The sequence below is a fragment of the Lissotriton vulgaris genome, chromosome 11 (assembly GCF_964263255.1).
Source record: "Lissotriton vulgaris chromosome 11, aLisVul1.2, whole genome shotgun sequence".
In the NCBI taxonomy this organism is placed as follows: domain Eukaryota; kingdom Metazoa; phylum Chordata; class Amphibia; order Caudata; family Salamandridae; genus Lissotriton; species Lissotriton vulgaris.
In genome coordinates, this window is record NC_141699.1 from 997,714,818 (window position 1) to 997,731,472 (window position 16,655).

Consider the following 16,655-nt stretch of genomic DNA (forward strand, 5'->3'; position numbering starts at 1 on the left):
CATCGGTAATCAGATGCTCGCCTTTCTCATAGTGAATGTGTCTCAAGTGTCATGTAATATGGAAGTAACTATCAACTGACCCTCTTCATAGGAATTCAGCTTGTGTCTTCTTATTTTGGCTTCACCAGGTGTATCTTAGGGACTTCCTCACCTGTTATTTGGAGGTGGGAGAGATAGGTAAATGCCCGTTCCCAGTTACAATAGGGAGTACAAACAAATGGCTGAATAGACTGGATAACAAATAGGGAATGGATAGATAAGGAAGGTCAGACAGATTGGTCAGTAGGTGGGCTGAAGTGAGCGATAGGTTGTAATTCATATTCCCACTTTGTATTTTGCAAATTATTCATTAATCCTGTTAGTTAATGGGGTGTTTTTAGCAGATTTGTTTTCTTGATTGGGCAGGGTAAGTCTCATGCCTTGTTGCTACTCGTGCTTTTTACTCTTGTTGCTTTTATTTTGAGTCTTTCCCTGTCATCAAGGCTCTGCTAATCTTTCCTCTCCTTTAGGGTTACCACTCGCACATTCTCATTATTATCATTACTTTTTCTGTCACAGTCCAGCACTTTAGTTTCCTTTCTCGCTTTCCATGTGTATTACTTCCCACCAGTTATTACTGTAGTTTGTCAGGATGCCAGAATTACAGTTTCGCTTCTGTTTCAGAAAAGCTTTTCTTAAATTCCTCGAATGCCCACTGTTATCTCTGTAATTAGGGTCACTTCTGCAGACTAGGCATTTATTCCACTGGACAGGATATCTTTTAAGCCCCTTGCTACTGATAGTATCTTGTCCGCTCATTTACTCTTATGTGAGAGTGATCAAGATATTAAATCTCACTTTGTTTCTTTCACATAAACTTTGATTGCCTTTGTTCTTTGTGCATTCCTTATATATAAATACTCATTCTCTGAATGTAATTTTAGAATGTCTGGGAACCCCTTTGCAGAAATCCGTTTCACCCTCCACTCCTACAAGCTTTCCAGAATCCATAGCCCTGTTACCAGTACCTGGTTCTCTAGTTCTAGGCATGAATCAAACCAACGATTTGTTATCATTGGCATCTAATTAATTTCACAGCGCTTAATTCCTTTTGTAGACATTGCCTCTGCTTTGGATCCTCTGACTTTTTTTATCCAGACTCTTTATGTTTTACCGCTTAATATTTTGAATGGTTTCCCTCACGTGAGAATGACCGTTATCCCATTCGAAAGGAATGTGTTAAATGTTTGTGTACATGGTCTTTCTTTTTATCACTATCAATCAATCAATCAATTCAAACTTTATTTCGGTTTTTTCTAAACCATAAAAGTGCATAATAAAAGTACATCACATTTTAATTTATCATCATCATCACAGCAAGAGATGTTTAATAACTGACTAAGTCCTATGTCATGGATGGGGGAAAGATTTACACAATTCATCGGAAATTTCTAAAATTACTAAAATGGAATAAAAGGTATAAAATATTTACATAGGAAAAATTAGATAGGCGAGGGTGTACTAAATTTTAGTTCATGCATTCCAATTAAAAACTATTACTATTCAGACAAGATTAAAAAAAAAAAAAACATTTTTTGAAGAATTGCTATTCGACAACCAATCGTTGTTGCTACAAACAAATTATATGTTAAAAACCTGTGTCGTCTAAATATGTTAAGGCAGTCTACATACTATCCACTAACTGCTTACATAATGGTCTACTAAAGTTACAGTTTCAAGCCATTTTTCTCTCTATGAAACATTACACGCATAAGAAATCTAGACACACAAAATACTATCAGTCGTGCAGTATCTGATAGGAGAATCGAAATTTGCCTAGCTTACGTAACGGTAAGTTTCAATTCTATTAAGGACACGGAGGCGAGGATTATGCTATATCTTCCTTCGCTTTATTAACATAAAGAAACCACAGCAGCTCAGGAAAAGATATAATAAGAACACAAGATGCTTTAAACATAAAGCATTGACGTAATGTTCAACAAAAAATCAACACAACTCCCAAGAGTCTCTTTGCTTATAATAATAGTCCATAGTCCTTTGTCTCTGTCCATCGTCCCTATATAACCGGACTTCCCATCATCTTCCTCCTCTTTCTTCGCGCAGATCACGCTTAAGCCTCATTGGTCCTGTTTAGCACCGTCGTTGCCTGCCAAAAAAGGAACAGCATCAGCGAGGTGGCCCAGGAAATGCGACAACAAGGCGAGGAGCATGCAGAGAACAACACAGTACTGACAACGTAAAGGAAAACGCTTTACTTACTGCCATACGGGTGGGTAGAGACACCACCGTAGTCCGGGTGGGATAATCCTCGCCTCCGTGTCCTTAATAGAATTGAAACTTACCGTTACGTAAGCTAGGCAAATTTCGATTCTATGTCAGGACCGGAGGCTTCAGATTATGCTAGTTTAAAGCTTACTTACCACCAACTGAGCTAAATCCACCACCGGCTTAAAATAAAACCTCTTGAAGGTGGAATCCGAGGACCAGTCCGCAGCTCGCATAAGGTCCTCCAGACGAGCACCCACCGAGAACGCCTTAGAGGCCATGGCTCCCCTGGCGGAGTGTGCTCCAAAGAGAGAAGTATTGATGCCCGCTTCCTGCATGACCCAACGCACCCACCGAGCAATAGTGGGGGAGGAGACAGCTTTGTGTGGCTTCCGCAGGGCAATCAACAACTGACGCTCGCCCGGAGGGCGCAGATCCAAGGTCAGGTCCTCATAAGCTTTGAGGCATTGCACGACACACAACTTAGGAGTGTCAGTAAAGGCTGGATAAGAAATGGAACGCGACGACGTCTTAGTGCGTCGGCCCACCGTAAAAGTAACCCCATCCGGGGAAAAAATGCGTGCAGAAACATCCAGCGCGCGCACGTCCGAGACGCGCCTACAAGAGACCAGACATAACAACATGGCTAACTTCGCTGACAGCTCTTTAAGAGACAAATAGGAATTGGCCGGCCACGACAGGAACAAATTCAGAACCAAATTGACGTCCCAAAGGACGGAGTACCTGGGTTCTGGCGGCAGCGCGAGGCGAACAGCTCGCAGAAGCCGGCACACAAAAGGATGTTCCCCTACCGGATGGCCATCGATTTTATCATGGCCAGCAGAAATCGCCGATCGAATAGCATTGATCGTCCTATACGCTAGACCCTTGTCGGCCAAATGCGCTAGGAAATTCAGCACGGGAACGAGGCCCGCGACCACGGGATCCAGATCCCTTCGTAAACACCAACGCATCCACTTAAGCCAAGCGGATCTGTAACGCTTCGTCGTACTATCGGCCCATGCTTTGGAGAGCAAGTGCTCAGCTGATGCCGAAAGGCCCGGGAGCGTCCAGCGTCTCCTGAGAGCCTCCACGCCACGAGGCGGAGAGTGTTCTGCATGACGAGAGGGTGAGGTTCCAGATCCGGGCTCGTCAGGAGCAGAGGAAACAGGGGGAGTAGGATTGGAAAATCCCAGGAAAGGTCCAGAAGAACCGGAAACCATACTTGAGACCTCCACAGCGGTGTAACCAACACCAGGTCCGCACCCTGGCGGCGTAATTGAGCCGCCGTTCGCATGATCATGGAGAACGGGGGAAACGCAAACGGTTGTTCCCGACTCCAATCCTGTAAGAACGCGTCCGTGGCCTCCGCCAGAGGGTCCGGCCTCCAGCTGTAGAACCGCGGCAGCTGGTGGTCGAGACGGGACGCGAAGAGGTCCACCGAGAAGGGGCCCCAAAGGGAATGTAGCCACCGGAAGACTCCCGGATCCAGTTTCCACTGGCTGGCATCCCTGAGATGTCGAGAGTGCCAATCCGCTACTTGATTGGACTGGCCTGGCAGATACTCTGCCGTCACCGCAATGTGACGAGACAGGCAATAATCCCAGAAGTCCTTCGCTAAATCCGCCAAAGCGCGGGACCGAGGACCTCCCAGGCGGTTCACATATCGGACCGCCGAAATATTGTCCATCCCTAGCAGGACACAAGCCTTGACCGAATCCTTGGTCCAAAGGCGAACCGCGAAGGAGCCCGCAAGGAGCTCCAAACAATTGATATGCAATTGTTGTTCTTCTGACGACCAGGCGCCGCCGGTGGAAAAATCCCCGCACCGGGCGCCCCAGCCCGACCCGCTGGCGTCGGACTCTATGATCAAGTCCGGAGCCGACCCGAAGATCGCTCGCCCATTCCATGCCTCCATGTGAGACAGCCACCATGACATCTCCTCCTTCACTTCGTCTGTGAGGGGAACCCACTGGTCGTAACACATCCCACGGCGCAAATGCTGCGCCTTCAGGCGCTGAAGAGCCCTGTAGTGCAGCGGGCCTGGGAAAATCGCCTGGATGGAGGACGATAGAAGACCCACCACCTTGGCGACATGGCGCAGTGACGTACGATCCCTCGCGATCGTCTGCCGAAGCAGGTGTCGTATCTTTGCGACCTTCCGACCCGGTAGGCTCAAGACCGCCTGTACCGAGTCCACCACGAAACCTAAAAAGGTGATCTACTGAGTGGGAACCAAGACCGACTTGGAGCCGTTGACGACGAACCCCAGTCTCTGAAGCAGGCCTACAGCTTGACGCAGCTGTCCCGCCAGAACCTCCGGGCACTGTCCCATGAGGAGGATGTCGTCTAGGTATACTATCATACGGACCCCCTGGCTTCTGAGAAACTCCACCACCGGGTGAAGGACCTTCGTGAAGCACCACGGGGCCGAAGAAAGACCGAACGGCAGGGCGGTGAATTCGAACACCTTGCCGTCCCACAGGAATTGTAGGAAACGACGATGAGGGGGGTGGATGGGAACGACCAAGTAGGCATCCTTGAGATCCAGTCGCACCATCCAATCCCGAGGGAGGAGCACGTCCCGAAGGAGGTGGATCCCCTCCATCTTGAAGTGACGGTAGACCAACCACCCATTGAATTCCTTGAGATTGATCACAGGCCTCTTGCCCCCATCCGTCTTGTCTACCAAGAAGACGTTGCTGAGGAACCCATGTGGGTGGCGCGTTGATAGACGGATGGCTCCCTTGCGCAGCAAGTCTGAGACCTCCCCGTCTATCAATCGCGCGTCGGATTCTGAGAAAACCATCGGGCGCGGGGGCCTCACCTGAGTTGGTTGGTCGTGAAACTCTATATGGAAACCTCTCACAGTTTGCAAAACCCAAGCATCGGCAGTGAGCAATTCCCACTCCCCGTAAAAGCTTGCCAGCCGCCCCCCAATCGGAACTTGATCCAAGCAAAGTACACTCACCGGGGGCATTTCCTTGTCCGGAGTTCTTCTTGAATCCTCTGCCACCATAGCGCTGTCCCCTCGTGGGGTAGAAATTGGTGTAGTTGGCCGAGGTCTGGTACTGACCTCTTCCGGAGCCTTGTCCACGGTTGTTGGTCTGCTGACCACGGCCGATCGCGCGGCCCCTGCCGCGACCGGCCCCTCCAGAAAAACGCTGGTGGAACACCCTCTTGATGCTGGACTGGGCCTTGTCCAGCGACGTGAACGTGTTCACGAACTTTCCAAGCTCGCGGATGAAAGGCTCACCGAAAAGGCCACCCTGGGCCACGGCACCTGCCTCCGACGAGGCCAGGTCCCCCAGCTTTGGGTCCAGCTTGATAAGGAGCGACCGCCGCCGCTCCGTGGACAGGGCACAGTTGGCGTTGCCCAAGAATACTATCACCCTCTGGGCCCAGTTGGAGAGCACCTCCGGTGAAATGGCGGTGCCATTCGCTCGAGCCTCCTCCGCCATATCGAGGATCTTCGTGGCGGGCCCGACCGCATCCAATAGCTTGTCCTGGCAGGCCCGCCAGGACCGGTCGATCCCCTTCCTGGGGTCCTTCATGAATTTCGCCAGGAAGGTGGCCATCTTGGGGTCCAATTCTGGTGTCATGGCCACTTTCCCCTCCAAAGTAGGCCGAGGGCATTCCCCGCGCAGGCAACCCCTCGCCTCCTTCTCCAGGGGCTTGCGCAACCTGCCCGCGACAAACTTCGCCACCGTCTCCCCCGGGGCCCAGGCCGCGGAACGGGGGTGGACGATCTCGTCCGGGTCCAGCATGCCCGACTCATCTCGGGGCATCTCCTTCCCTGAAGGCGCCGGGAGCCAAGAACGGGTCGACTCCCCGTCGTCATCCGTGTCCGGAGAGTCGTAGATCGGGGAGGCGGGCGCCGTCGACAGGCCGCCCGAAGTGCCAGGCTCCACCAAGGGCGTCGGAGGCACCGCCGTCGCCTTGGCCAGGAAGGCGTCACGAAGACGCTCGAAAGCGCCCTTATCCACGCCTTGGGCTTCCGATGAAGGCCCTTCACCCCGGGGTCTCTTCGGAGCGGGCGGCAGCCCGCCGGACGTCCCCGGGAGTTCGGGGGACGGCGGCACCTGCGCCGCTGCCAGCTTTGCACACTCCTCCACGATGCGGGCCGAAAGGCGGTCCTCCATGGGCCCTACCACCTCCGTCACACAACGATAGATGGAGTTGTCCACCGCTTGGTAAAACTCATCATCCTGCAGATAGGGGCAGGCCTCTTCCTCGTACTCCCCTTCCATCTCGGAACCAAGGGGCAAATGCGGGGCACCCAAGAGGGCGGCAACCGAGAAAGTTCTCGAATGTGGGCAGGCCCAGCGGCTGCGATCACGTTTTGGGCCAGCTGACGTGGCAGGTGGGCTGCACCAACCCCCAAGCGCGCAGACCCTCCTCGCCGGGACCGGGTCTACGTACCCCTCAAGCGCGCTAGGCCACACGCTGTTAAAGAGGTGCACAGATCTCGCCCGAAGGCGATTCACGCGGTCAAAACCGCTATACAGACCCCAGAGGGCGTCAAAAAATCGTGAAAGTACAGACCCGGATCACCAGGTGTCAGAGGGGTACGCGAGGGTCGGCCCCTGCGCAAGCAGACCCCACGGCGCGGCTCCTCGTACTGCGGAGGCGCGCCGGAGGGTCGGCGAGGCGACAGGCCGCCCCCTTGCGGTCTATGTACACACCGCACACAAGTGGGAATAAAGTCGCGTAGGAACGGCAGAACGTTCCCGCAACCAGGGACTCTGAAATGGAATAACCATGCAAGGAGTCCCCAAAGACCGCAAGACAATCAATCACAATAAAAGAAGACAAAATAGAAAAACACTTATCTGGCTGCGGGAGCAGCGAAGAAAGAGGAGGAAGATGATGGGAAGTCCGGTTATATAGGGACGATGGACAGAGACAAAGGACTATGGACTATTATTATAAGCAAAGAGACTCTTGGGAGTTGTGTTGATTTTTTGTTGAACATTACGTCAATGCTTTATGTTTAAAGCATCTTGTGTTCTTATTATATCTTTTCCTGAGCTGCTGTGGTTTCTTTATGTTAATAAAGCGAAGGAAGATATAGCATAATCTGAAGCCTCCGGTCCTGACATAGAATTCGTTCTGCCTCCCTATAGTGTCTTACTTTGAGGGTTTTACATAAGGGTTTGATCCATCTTTCCCTCGGGATTTTGTACGCCGGGCAGAAAAATAAAATGTGTGAAACATTTTCCTTGACCAGTGCAACATTTTTACAGAAACTGCATTTGTCTGAGTCTTTATCAAGAGTCTTGTTGCCCCATTTAGATTTTTTAAAGTTGGTGTGTAGAACCCCATATCTAAATTTGAGGTATAATGATTTTGCCACCGGGGATAAACCTCCTCTAGAAAGGATTCAAATTTGGGCTCATCTTTAAACTGAAGGAACCTTATGGATAAGGGTCCTAAACTAGCATCCTGTAGTAGGGTTTTGCGCTGGTAGTCCCAAAATCGGCGCTTTGCTATTTTGCTACAGGATCGTAGTAGGGTTTCGCGCTGGTAGTCCCAAAATCGGCGCTTATCACTATCCCTTTGTTAAAGGACCTATCTTCCCTCTTTCCTATTTGCTGTCTACTTCCTCTGGTTTTGTGTTCTCTCTCTTCTGATGTCAGCTCTCGTTGGCATTCTAGATACCTAACCCCAGTTGATGAATGCGACCCTGGATAAATGCCCAAGGTTTAATATGCATATTTCTGCGGCTGTTGTTACTTTTTTCGGTTTCCACCCACTTATTTCTGCTTACAGTGAAGAGTCAGTATATCCAACACTTTTGTTGGCATAATAACTGCTTCCCCAGCCTCTTTATACAGCCGTGCTGTAGCCCACACACTCACGTGCTTCACTCCTCTTTGCTTGGAGGCACTTGCCTCCTTTCTGTGAGCCAGTTTACTGGGCCAGCATCACCCGCTGATCTGCTTTGTGCTGCTTGTAAGTGGCGATCAGTCAATCCTCAAATGACCTCAGCACCCTCTGCTTCGCTGTGCATGGCTTCCTGCCGTAATCACTGATTTGGCCACCGCTACACTGGCAGCATGCATTATCTGGGATCATCCCAGTCCCAAGGGACAAGAGCATCCTGAGGTTTGAAGTGAGGAAGATACTTTCACCCAGAAGTCCTACCCCAAATTTGATTCAAGGATCTAATTCTGTGGAAAAATCTCCCAGATCTTTTAACCACAATTTAAATGACATATGGCTGTTCTTGATTTTTAGGGATAGAGTTACGAGTTACATTTTGCTTCTTCAGGGCCTCTTAGCATCAGGGATCTGCTTTTACTTTACCAAACCTGACTCTAATTAGATTATCAACTTGTCCTCTACTTCAGTGCATTATTGAGGGCCCAAAAGCTTGCCACTCCAAATAAACAATTTGTTTTTTCCTGTTTCGATTGCAGTGAAGATACATGGTTCAGTAGCAGTAGGTAATCTGCATTTATCTCGCGCCACTGATGGGTGCTGAATAAAACGTTCACATCCATCTTAACGGAGCACCAAAGTTTGTTTTTGAAGTCATCTGTAATTTTCATTAGTGTGTTGGTGCTCTGAAAGTTGTTAGTAGTAGATGATTCTGGGCATCGAAGTGCAATTTCATTGTTTAGCTGCAAGTATACTAAATAGAACAGGGAGAGGTTTTGGCCAGATATGGACAATTCATGGAGAGTAGGGCATGATAAAATATTTGCAATCTGTGTAGACATTTCAATGTTTTTGCAGTGTACCGTCAGTACATTTCATAAACTCTGTAAAACATACAGAAAAATAATTTATTTCTCTGCATTTAATTAACATGGTCCTTGGATTTGCCCCACTACCTATTTTCTATTGGTTAAATATCAAACTGAATGGTCTCTGAGCTTTTTTTCATTTCCGTTGTAACTTTTCTTCAGTAGGGGACAGTACTGCAAGCACATTTTTTCCAAAGGCCCCCTCTTCAAATTTGTTTTGTTTAGGTTTCCTTCAGCTTTGACCAAACAGCCTGACTTTTTTCTTCCTTACAGATGTCCTCATATGTATTACACCTTTTTGCATTAACCAGAGATACCTTCTGCTGAAACTACCCTCCTCTACTTTGTTAAAATTAGCTTGTCAGTGACTCTCTACTTTTTACTCAAATTTAACAACTTTTCCATTATTTACACCGTACTATTGACCAATCCTTATCAGCATATTCATGTTTGATTTTCTTATCCGGATGCTCCCTCTTGTTATGTGTGTACCTTTGGACTCAAACTATTGAATGGTCTGTTCGATAGGGACTTATTTGAGACATGGTAGCATTTGGTCTCGAGTTGTCTGAGCTGTGGGACTATGAGCAAGATCAGGAGGGACCTTGAATGCTAAGGAAAATGTTTTCCATTAAGTATACATTTTTTTATAACAATTGATGACAATTAATACAATAAGGCAAATACAGCAGACCAAAATCATTTGTCAAACACTAGATTTTTTGTGTACCGAAATTAACGACCAATGGGGAGATATCAGCTCTTGTCCTGAAGTAGGTGGTGTCGAAGCCGATATACCCACCGAAACGCGTCGATGCTCTTTTGTTTTCAAAGGCATACTATAGACTGTGGTGACATTTGTCGTTAATTTCTGTACACAAAAAATCTAGTGTTTAAAAATTATTTTGGTCTGCTGTATTTGCCTTTTTTTTACATAAGAACACATTTTCTTACAAGTTCTCCCAGTAATGTACTGATTCTAATCTGTATTTATTGTCATAAATTGTTTAATTTTTTTTTAAAATACTTAATAGAAAACATTTGCTATATGTGACCCTTTGTTTGGTTATTTTTAATAAAATACTGGCCTTTGATGGTGGTGGTGTTATGTTCTGGTGATATGGTTTTATGTTTGAATGTATATGGTTTGGTAAATTACAGTTGCCGAAAGGGTATTTTCTCTTGACTAAGGCTTATTGCAACGCATCGCATAGTGTCACAGATGTATTATCTTTTTTGGCCGCTTGTATGAAAGATATGCGTGCAGTTTTTTGAATCTGGACTCTGGAATAATCTGAAACAGATGATCAAAGATGTTTGGTTCTTCCGTGCTTAAAAAATAGTAAATGCATGCAAAATCTTCCCTGTCTCTAGCCCCCAGGAATTCTCTATAGGGCGGTGCCACAGTTTTTACAACATTGAGAGTTTACCAGCATTCGGTATAAAATCTCTTAAAGTATTTGCAGTCTGCGTTGCCACAGTAATATAGGAAGGGAAATGATCCCTCTCAGGGTGGCAAAATTTCAGTCACAAAAAAGAAACTTTAAGATTGGTGCTGAAGGGGTAGTCAGGATGCTCCTTTAGTGTGCATAACCACTATCTCGGTCATGCAGTGGTTTTGAGCACCACGTCACTTCCTGTTTTCCAGATGCACATCACCAACTGACCCAGTGCATTTGTGCAAAATCCATTAGTGCACAGACCTTGTCTTGTCTTCCTAACAGATAGTTTAGGCACTTCTGGTGCCAAGCTGTCTTCAGGGACCTGAACAGCACAAGGATAAACAGGTGATGTGCTCCTCCAGTATGCCTCTTCGGACCCCAAACATCCAGGCAGCACTGGGTTTGGTCGGTGCCAGACACGGACTATGAGGTATAGCAGAATAGCATGGCTTCACTCCTCTGTTGCGGAACAGAATACATGCTTTACTGGATCCACTACTTTGTGCTCAGATGAACCAGACTATACCAAGTGTATCCTGTTCTCAGTCACAGGTGTTACAACTCACTGGGAGCCAGGTGTAGATCATAAACCGTTCCGCTGCCAGCCACTGAAAGCCTGGAACCTAATGCTACACTGACTTCAAAATAATCACATGTAGATCCTGCAGGACAGGGTGATGACCCAAGTAAGTATGTACCTAAGGATACATATTGAAAACATGTACAAAGTTGACTAACAAGAAAAGTGAACCACAGCGACTATCAGTGACAGTGAATAAATGAATACTGAACTTATAGAGCTCATCTGTCACTTGTAATCCAGCATCCTGAAGCTAAACTCAAGGCCCACATAGACCCAAACGGGGCTGGCACTGGAAGTGAGATGAAAGTGTAGTGGAAATAATAGATTAAAGAGTAACAAAGAGAGTCCAGGGCAAGAAAAAGCCAGCTCTGCAAACTCTTTTTGAATTGGTAATCCATGTCAGGCTCCATCTGGTTCCGTGCCGGCGGCTCCAGTCCCGATGCCAATGCCCCCCATTGAATCCAGTCTTGGATCTGCACCCACGCTGGTTTTGCCACTGTGACCTTCCCATCCAATCAAAAAAAATATTAACAGTGCCTTGGGATAGATAAGTGTGCTAAACAGTAAGACAAAGAGAAACCTAATTTAACTCTTCCTGTAGATATGAATATTCTAAACAACTACCATACATTTCCAATATCAATAGTCAATGAACAAACAATAGATGTACAACTATTCATGATTCAAGTCTCTTTGTACTGTATTTATTCTATACGTTCTATGCAAAAAATCATCTTTTTGATATTTTCAAAATGAGTGTACACAAATACATTACCACAACATATATATACATATATATATATATATATCGCTCCTCCGTTCGCCATTGGCGGGGCACTTCGTGGTCGGGTGCAGAAACGCGGTGGCGCACCGCGATAAAAATCCAGCTCAGTAACTTCCCTTTCTCTTTCAGTCAGGAAAAGAATAGCACTCTCGAGGATTCTGTGGCTCAACAGCAGTTTATTTAGGACAAACGCGTTTCGGATTTACATCCTTCGTCAGTGTCGTAATCTCTAAACAAAACACTGGTGGCCATTTTTTTATATTTAAAAGTCACATGTCACGTGAAGGAATTGGTAAAAAACTGACTCATCGCACCCTCAATTTACACGGGCGCCATCTTAAAACAGTCAATACTGCATCACATTTCATTTGTTTTGTTACAAAGTCGGTTTTAGATACCGAGTTGTAACGCACATTTCACTTGTTTTCAACAATTAAAAAAACAATAATTTCATATGATACCATTCATATAACTACAATATCGCCGTGGATCGGCAATGCAGCCTTATATCTAGAAAGGCTGCCTGTCCTCATTACCAATGATGATTATGCCGTGTATCGGCCCAAGTGACATGTTTAAAATGTTACAGACATTATTTCAAAAGATCATTTTCATTAATCACAGTTCCTCATTTGTTCAAATGGACAGCCAATTCTTCCCCACCATTCAACCCATTTGGTATTTTGGCCCTAGATCAATAATATAACGGGATTCCAATCTCCTCAATTTAAGCATCCGATCTCCACCCCTGATATTTGATGGTAAATAATCCAAACAGTAATATTGCAGCAGGTCCCTGTTGCTGTTATGTTTTACTGAGAAGTGTCGTGCTACGGGATAGCTAAAATCCTTATTTTTAATAGCACGCATGTGCTCTAATACCCTCAGTTTTACCATATTAATGGTGCTGCCCACGTAAACTGTGACTTATGAGGCCAGTCACCTGATACAATCCAACCATCTCTTGTGTTGTCAGTTGCTATAGCAACTCTTGTGATGTCATTGCTAGTAATGGTGTAATTCTATGATCACTGAGAACCTGAAGTTCACTGGCTCTTCTGTGGTTATTTACTCTTTACCATCAAAACAATGGTGTTGATGAATAACACTGGCTGCCTTCCACTCAGAACCAAAGGATAGGGGTGCTCTTCGCCTGCGTGTGGCTCCTCAGGGTTGCGGGTCCATTTCTCTTTAATGTTGGAAGAATATCCCTGAATGGAAGAGAATATTTTCAATAACAAAGGGGTTCATTGTTTCGACATCCGGATGGCATCATCACAATTTGACCGCAGATCCATAGGGGACAGTAAACCCTTCAACATAGAAGCAATGGTAAGCCTCCAGCAAATGGTGTCAAGCGAACCTACTAATGTGGCCTCTATGGAAACCTTTGGCTAATGTCAGCACTTTCAGCATTATTGCCTGACTGGTCAGCTTGTACTGTTCTTTACATTTGACTACTACCTAAAGAAAGTCTACTTTGTATATTCAGATAACAATAAGTTACCCTGGATCAGGTTGCTCTCTGTGTATCTTTAATGAAGGTGTGACACTTGTACTTGTGATGATTGGGTACTCCTGTTTTTCCCTTTTTATGTTTATGCTGATCTATTCACGTCAATAAAGTAACAGGATTGTAACTCACCTGAAGCTTTATTGAAAAAGAAATTTCCCACCAAGGCACTAAAATAGAATATATTTTAGCCTGAGTAACATGTTGGGGCCTATCCACTGCCTGCCATTAATCTAAGGTTAAATAAATCCTTATAGAAATATTCACCCTTATTTAGATTACCACTTAGTTGAACCTCAGTAGGACTGCACTATGATCTACCATGACTCCCTTTTGTAAGAATTATCCTTAATAGAGAGTACATGCTGTTCTATCAGATTGAGACAGTTGAGCCCCTTTTATCTATAAAACGTTATTGCATAGTGCATTTTTTTCAAACAGACAGGATACAAATTTATAGTCAATCAGTGAAGGACATCGCCTATTGACTATTATCAGGAAAGCATGATGGCAGTAGATAGGAGCATGGTATGTGTCTCTGCGCATCACGCTTTACTTTTAGTTCAACATCTGTTGTTCAAAGTCTGCTTGAAGTTTTCAAGGCTCTCGACAAGGTCCTTAGTTCTTGAGGGTATCTATTGGAATTTCAGCATCCACCTCCTGAATAGTACTTTCAAATCTAACATTAGTGAGAAGTTGACTACTCCGTGATAAAACCTGTAGAAATAGGTTTTGGAGTTTGAATTCCACATGGACCTTTATAAATGATTCAGAAGTAACAACTCCATCAAACCTAATCAACACTTATTATACAGACATCTGTCACAATATATCGGTCTACGCGGATGATTGTGAGAGTGGCGAGGAAGGAAAAATGCATGCAGAAAATCCAGAAGACTAAATATAAAGGTTACTTCTTTATTCTAATAAGTAGAACCGACGACGGCACGGACGTCCGGATGCCACAGGACACCAACAGACTACTGCCCGCAAGTTCCAAGCGTCATTCGCACCAATCGTTCTGAACATGGGAAAACAAATCACTGAAAAACAACTACATTTAAAGGAACAACAACTACTGTATAAAATACCACTGCTACACATACTACACCACCCCTCCCCATAACAAAACACAAAAACAGACTATTCATGCAATACAATACATACTCTTTTAACCTATTTGGTACTTTTACTATCCTTGAGGACAGAGTGACAATGTAACTTTGATTGATAGGCAAATTAGCCTTAGTAATGATTAGTTCTGAAGTACTTGGATTCATAGTTTACTGACATCTGAGACTATACTTCCACTTGCTGAGGACATATCAGTGGACAACATAGAATCCGTATTTTCTCGTAAATTGCAAGTTTGATTATAGATACTTGCTAGTATTTCAGAGATGGGTATCGGATTATTTATATTCACCAGCCACTACCTTGCAGTAGAACTGATGCTGTTCCTGTTTTAATTACTCTAAACAGAGAAGGGCATTTTGATTCTCCCTTCAAAACATTGTTGGGTTTTTTAATCAGAACAAAATCATTGACCTTAAAATCATGTTCACGTACATTGTGCTTCATATCATACCAATTCTTTTGCTTGTTTTGTTTTGTCAATACTCTATTCCTGATATTCATTTCTTCAGTGTTTCCCAGTTGCTTAAGAGACACCCATCCTGAAGCTATCTTTAACCAACTAGAAATTAATTTGTTTTTAGCTTCTCCACCTCTCAAACTACTAAAAGGAGAAACAACTGTGGTAGAGTGTGGTGTAATAAGGTAATTCCAAATTTTGTCTTCCAAATAATCATTCACATACAAGTGAGCTGATAGAGCTGTTTATATTCCTACTTTTAAAATGCGATTCACTCGCTCAACAAGTCCATTGAAAGTTGGACTATAAAGGGCAACTTGAAGATGAGATACATCAACACTTTGCATGAATATTTTTCATTTCTGTGGACGCCAAATGTGTCCATTTGTCTGTTTCCACGAATTAAGGGCACCCTTCAATAAGAAATACCTTCTTTTAAAATTCAAGAGCTGTCTTTGTGGAGAAGTAATCCACCAATACAATAAGGAATTTTTGACTAGCCGGTAACAAATGAAAAGGTCCTGAAAAATCTGAGGCTGCATTAACCCAAGGGCCTGAAGGAAGTGGAACAGGATGAAGTGGCTTAACCGTGGTGTCCCATGTTTATCCAAAACTAGACATTGAGGGCACCTGCCAATCACGGTAGCTACCATCCTGTCCAAATCTGGCCACCAGAAGTACTGTCTTAACTTTTTGCATGTGTGAAGAAATACCTAAATGGGCTTCATGGGCCACTTTAATGATGCGTTCACGTAAAGTTGTAGGTGGGATAAGCAAATTACTCCTCATGCAAATTTGACCTATGCGTGAAAGTTCTGGTGCCACAATCGCAAAACTGCGCAGTTCTTCAGACTGCAATTTACCAGCTGGCCAACCAAATTTTTGAAATGTATGACTTTTTGCTTGATATCATCTTTCTCTGTAGCAGAAGCCCACTCTTCTGATATTACTCCATTGCATGCATTTACGTCTAACATAGCTACCACACTTTCTTTATCCCCCTCTAACATTTGGACTGGGATGGGTTTCATACTATCCATCTTTTGCAAACATAGAGAGCCTGCCTGTATTCTCAAGAGGATGGAGTAAAACAAATCATAATGTACCTGGTTGTTCTTTATGTTTTCCTTTCCCTCAAAGTGCTCCAGTACACATGAATTAACAAATACATACTTGATTGCAGGTGGAACTACCTATGGTGACACCCTCCTAATGTTTCTCAGTCACAGAGTGAGTTCTGAACGCCATAATTACAGTAACCCCCACATACTAGAAACAAATCAATGGTCTGTAGTTATCAAAAGGCATGCCTACTTCTTGTGTCAGGGGGTAACCACTTTAATAAAACCAGAAATGTATTATAATACATTTCAACACCATTTTAAAGCACTAACAATGTGGCATTCACTAATAACTGTAATGATTCACTGCATGAGGAAAGTTGCATGGTTTGATCCTGATGACACACACTAGCCCCCTGATGTGGTTTCTTCAGGCCTCCTGGCCTTCAAATTTGTATTTCTTGGGGAGCCTGATTTTTACTGCTGTCCCTCCTCACACAGGACTGATGTTCCGCCTGGGTGCCTCACTCTATTCCGGTGCCAGGGGCCTTCAGCAGCACTCCAAAACCCCAAGACAGAGTGCCCCCTGCGCCTGCACATTCCAGGTCCCACTGCCGCTATTGGCTCCCTACAGCGCAACTGGGTCAGTGGAAGCGAAAGT

The 16,655-nt window shown here is 45.2% G+C and overlaps 1 protein-coding gene across 1 annotated transcript in view; it reads left to right on the forward strand.

Annotated features, from left to right (window-relative positions):
- Positions 1-16,655, forward strand: part of ACAP2 (ArfGAP with coiled-coil, ankyrin repeat and PH domains 2) — a 320,820-nt gene that overhangs the window by 134,146 nt on the left and 170,019 nt on the right. The window lies entirely within an intron of this gene.